The sequence below is a fragment of the Prionailurus bengalensis genome, chromosome D2 (genome assembly GCF_016509475.1).
Source record: "Prionailurus bengalensis isolate Pbe53 chromosome D2, Fcat_Pben_1.1_paternal_pri, whole genome shotgun sequence".
Taxonomy (NCBI): domain Eukaryota; kingdom Metazoa; phylum Chordata; class Mammalia; order Carnivora; family Felidae; genus Prionailurus; species Prionailurus bengalensis.
The window spans coordinates 59795958-59801957 of record NC_057351.1 but is presented as its reverse complement, the minus strand read 5'-3'; positions in this window follow the sequence as shown (position 1 = coordinate 59801957).

The window sequence follows — 6000 nt, the reverse complement described above, 5'->3', positions numbered from 1 at the left end:
TCACCCCTCCTCTTTGTATCCCCCAGTGCCTAGCAAGGTACATGGAGAATGGTTCTCAATCAATGTATATTGAACAATTCTGGAGGCAGCTCAGCCAATTGACTTTAGTGCCCAAGTGTCCAAGGTGGGACAAGAAAGAAAGAGGAACTTGCTGAAAGAGTTTAAGCAACTATTACCAACAGAATCTGTAACAGTTAAGTCAAGATTTATGTGGCTTCCAGGGTTTTTGTTTTGTTTTTACTGGGATAACAGGTAGATGAACACTCTAGACGCTAAGTTGTTGCTTACTCAGTGACAGAGGTAGCTGAGAGACACGGATCTGCTTTGGGTTGCAGGTGAACCACAGATGGTTCATATCTTCCCTAAATCTAAAGAATGTCCGCTGAGCTGTCAGCCAATGAGATGCATAACTGGGGACGCTGCTGGTGTGCTGGAGGACCGTGTAGTGCTAGGATCTCTTAGCATCGCTTCTAATCAGGATCACCTATGATGTCCTGGAGCTGTTGTTAACGAGTTGTGCCCTTTGCTGGAGGAGCCCTAATTCATGGAGGGTGACTGCAGGAACTTCTGGGAGCCAGAGCCAAGGCCTTGGAGCAGAAGCCCTGAGCCTTGAGGGGTGTGGGCAGAAGGTCACTTAAGAAGATCAGAAGGATAGTGAGGGAACCATTTCAAAGAGAGATGCTCTGAGTTGCCATTAATTAAGGTATAGTGGAAAAGATGCCTTCCCATCAAAGCCCAGCTTTCCTTCTGGGTCCCGAGGAGATAATTTACACAGGTTCTTACCTGGAATGTTTCCCTGAGAACTGGCATATCATGTGCATTTCTTCCATGCCTCTGCAAACAATAAAGAAGTTATCCAAGAACACCACCATTTTTTTCTTAGGCAAGGGCCTAAAATTCCATGATAATACTATTTCACAGAGGGACCAATATTCATTAACAGTTAAATATGGAGAGACGGGGTTGCCTGGGTGGCTCATTCGGTTGAACATCTGACTCTTGGTTTTGGTTCAGGTCATGATCTCACAGTTGTGATATTGAGCCCCATGTCAGGCTCTGCGCTGGCAGCATGGAGACTGCCTGGGATTCTCTCTCTCTCTCTCTCTCTCTCTCTCTCTCTCTCTCTCCCTCTCTCTCTGTGCCTCTTCCCCACTCGTGTGTGTGTGCGCGTGTGTGTGCTCTCTCTCAAAATAAATAAATAAACTTAAGCAAAATAAGTATACAGAGAGGTTTTATTATGTGAGGCCAAGAGCATGAGCTTTGCAATCAGTAGATCTGTGTTTAGTTTTAGTTTTGCCATACACTAGCTTTGTGGCTTTGGGACAAATCGCTTGACCTCTCTGAATCTCTAAGACATAGGGATAATAATAACAAGAATATCCATTCTGTTGACTTTATAGGCTAATGTACGCAAGGAAGTGCTCTACATTAATTATGATTATTATTGGGGCTAAATTGGAATCTGTGCTCCCTGAAAATTGGGTCAGGGGAGAATCCATTTAGAAGGACTGACACGGACATACTGATACAGGCAGGTCATGAAGGTCAGGGGAAGTGAAAAGGGTCAGTCAACAAATATTTATTTACCATCTACTCTGTGTAAAATGTTCTTGATGCAGAGGGAGAAAAGTGGGGTAGGGAGGAAGGGGTGGGTAGTAGGCATGGTTTTTGTCCTTTGACAGGCTATCTGGAGAAGAAGGACATGGTGAGAAGTGGGGCCAATACCAGCCAGTCTAGACTACTGCCAATTGAATAGTCTAGCTGGAGAGTGCTAAGGATTTTCAGGGGAGAGCTTTCGAGGGGGCCAAAACATGAGTTTGTTTTGATGACTGGGTGGGATTCATATGAGCGGGAATTTTTCTAGAAAGAGAACAGGTAGGAGCAAAAGCTCAGAGACCAGGAAAAACAAGACATTCATGTCACCTATCAAACACTCACTACACACTCTGCATTGTATGAACTTCTTTTACATGCTGTTGTCCAGTTTAACATATACATGATCATACAGCAAATGAGGCTTTGTCCTCCCCATTTTGCAGATGAGAAACTGAGGCTCAACAAGGTCAAGTATTTCACCCAAGGTCACCTACTAAAGAAATGGCAGAGCCAGCGTTCAAATCCAGATTGTCTCACTCTTTTTTTTTTAACGTTTACTCATTTTTTGAGAGAGAGAGAGAGAGAGAGAGAGAAACAGAGTGTGAGTAGGGGAGGAGCAGAGAGAGAGGGAGACACAGAATCTGAAGCAGACTCCAGGCTCTGAGCTGTCAGCACAGAGTATGACGCAAGGCTTGAACCCATGAACCGCCAGATCATGACCTGAGCTGAACTCGGATGCTTAACTGACTGAGCCACCCAGGCGCCCCAAGATTGTCTCACTCCTAAGTCCAAAGGTCTTTCCACATGATGAACCACTTGGGGTAGCAAATAGTCAGTCTGGGTGGAATGGAAGAATTCGTGCTGGGGCAATAAGGATGGAGAGAGGTCCTGGGAAACCAGAGTATTGAGTGCCAGGCAAAGAGCTTTAGATTGACTACAAAGCCTATGGGTGGCAGAGGTCTCTGAGTAGCAGAGTGACATAACTAAAGTTTGCCCAAGGCTCTGGAGGCCTAGGCTGTGCCAACTACTAACGGGGCGGTTCAGGAGGGAGAAAGCTACCACCTTGTCATGCATTCCTGGGTGATTCCTCCTCTTGAACTTACTTTCTCCGGTGTGTTAGTCCTGGGTACTCTTAAACACTTCTGCAACTGCCACCCCAGAGAGAGCATCATATTTCAGTAAGGAGCAGAGTCAAAGAGATTCAGATCGGTCCTGGATCCAGTGGTGGACTCCAGTGATGAGAGTGCTCACACACAGACTCTTGTAGCAGCCGAGTACCACTGAGCCAAGCCTTCCAAGTGAGAGGCTTCTACATTCTTTTTCTAAGCAGAAGGTTTCGATGTAGGTCAATGGTGAAAGGCGAATTGCTGGAGGGCTAACAGACAATACCCACTCTTTACATTGTGTGAGCGAATATCTCAACTGATTAAGTAGTAGTTTGCTTGGGGTCTTTAAGTGTGTAGCAGTGTGGCAATTCTTTCTGTCCTCCAATCCCTCTTTTTAATTGAATTTTAAATTGGATGTTGATCTTCAAAGCTTAAAAAGGTATATGCTCTATGACTGTTAGGAATTTATAAGCAACTTTAAAACAAAGTCAAGAATGTGAATATGGAGCACTCTCTATAATACCAAAAACTTGGAAACACTTCAGTTTCCAGGAATAGGGAATTGGTTGAGTAAATTAAGGTACATCTTACTCAGTGGAAGGCTATGCAGGCATTAAAATGATATTGTTGAAGGATATTTAATGGTATAGGAAAATGTCAGGGTTATATTAAGCTACAGTTGAGGCCAGCTTTTAATTTTTAAAAGTACATAATCACTTCACACCTATTAGGATGGCTATGATTAACAAACAAACAAACAAACCAACCAGAAAACAAACGTTGGTGAGATGTGGAGGAATTGGAACCCTAATGCACTGCTGGTGGGAATACAAAATGGTGCAGCCAAATGTGGGAAACAGTATGGAGGCCTCTCCAAAAATTAAATATAGAATTACCATTTGATCCCGCAATCCCACTTTTGGGTATATACACGAAAGAACTGAAAGCAGGGACTCACATAGCTATTTGTACACAAGTGTTTATGGCAGCATTGTTTGTAATAGCCAAAAGGTGGAAATAAACTAAGTGTCCACTGATGGCCGAATGAATAAACAAAATGTGCTGTATACATACAGTGGAAATTTCCAGCCTTTAAAAGAAATGAAATTCTGACCTATGCTACAACACAGATGAACCTTGAAGACGTTATATGCTAAGTGAAATAAACCAGATACAAAAGGACAGATACTGTATGGTTCCACTTATATGAGGGACCTGAGTAGTCAATACATAGTCAAACACAGAAAGTAGAACAGTGGTTGCCAGAGGCTGGGGGAGGGGGAAATGGGGACAGAGTTCCAGTTTGGGAGATGGAAAAGTTCTGGAGATGGATGGTGGTGATGATTGCACAACAATTTGAATGTAGTTAACGGCATTGAACTGCATGCACACTTAAAAATGGTTAAGATAGTAAATTTTACTGTTTGTATATAGTACCACAATAAAACAATTTTTAGAAAATTATATATACAAAAGACTATATGGAAGGCTGGGTAGCAGATTAAAGGTGATTTTATTTATTCTCTTTTTAGTTATTTTCTATTTGGTTTTTAAAATCATTTAAAAATTATTTTTAAGTACATGAGGATTACATACATACATCTTCTTGTAAAAAAGTAAAATATACAGATATAGTTAAAGTCCCCTTAGATCACCTCCCTCAATCCCATATGTACATGTACCTGACGTGTATATAGGATTGTTTTATATATATCATTTTTGTAATATAATTTGTCAACTTTTGTTTTCACTCACCATCATTCGTAGATATGTTTCTATGTCATTCCTTTCCAGTTTCACTTTTTTATTTTTTATTTTGACTTTTTAATAATTTTATATTATTTACTTATTTTTAATTTAATTTTTCATTTTTTAAAATAACTTGGATTTTTTTAAAGTTTATTTACTTTGAGAGAGAGAGAGAGAGAGAGAGAGAGAGAGAGTGCAAGGGAAGGGAATAAAGAGAGAGGGAGACAGAGAATCTCAAGCAGGCTCTGTGCTGTCAGCACAGAGCCCGATGTGGGGCTCGAATTCATGAACCGTGACATCATGACTTGAATTGAAACCAAGAGCTGGAGACTTAACCGACTGAGCCACCCAGGCGCCCCATTTATTTTTTTTCTTTTAGAGAGAGCACACACATGAGCTGGGAAGAGGGACAGAATGTGTGTGTGTGGGGAGAGAGAGAGAGCGAGAGAGCGAGAGAGCGAGAGAGCGAGAGAGAGAGAGAGAGAGAATGAATGAGAATCCCAAGCCAGCTTCATGCTCAGTGTGGAGCCTGATGCGGGGCTAAGTCCCACAATCCTGAGACCATGACCTGAGCGAAAATCAAGAGTTGGATGCTTAACTGACTGAGCCACCCAGGTGCCCCCAGTTTCACACTTTTAAGTGATTAGATATTATTCCAGAGATGGGCATGTTATAGTTTACTTAGCTGGTTGCCCACTGATGGACATTTAGGTTGTTTAATTGCAGTTTTTTGCTATTATAAGCAATTTCGGGTAAACACAATTTATGTCTTTTTAATTGATTCTAATAAAGTGTGTTACATTTATAAAGAGAAAGAGTATTTTAAAACATTAAAAATATCTGTTGTTTTAATTTGAGCTGGAACGAAGGCAGTGACTTTAATTCAGTGTGTGTCCCCCTCTTCCTAGAGGCCAGGGTGGCCCAAGACACACATATGCTCTTTCACTGTTAATGTGTTGGGAAACTTGGCCTCCATTATTTTTTTCTCACAAAATTCAGAATAGTATAAATCCATGAGCTCCCCAACTTTCAGGATCCATGTGAAAACCATTGTGACCAACGGCTGCTACAGATAAGCACTGAACTACATCTGAAACCTCAAAGCAGAGGAACTGAGGCTCGGGGACAGACTTTCCAGCCCACAGAGGGGAGGAAGTGATGCTAGATATGGCCACCCCTGTGGCACATCAGAATTCTCCAATGGAACTGAGATCATTTGATTCCTTGGATGTGCAACCATATTAGCTCCTGTAACCACCGGATCTTCAACTCCTACCCTTATACTTGGGATGCTGGAGACGACGGGATCGATGAGGAAATCAGCAGTTGCCAGCACCCTTCACTTAGCACCTTGTCATCTTTAACTGAAGTTGCAACTGAGTGTAAAATAAGTAAAGTTCTTGCATTTGCTAAAATAAGTTACAATGAAAAGACTCTCCAGTTAAAAAAAAAAAAAAGGAAAAGAAAAAACCTCCCCTCCCTTTAGTCTCCCCTCCAGTCTCTAATCTCATCTGTGAAAAAGAACTGTACTTTACTGTCCACAAAACAG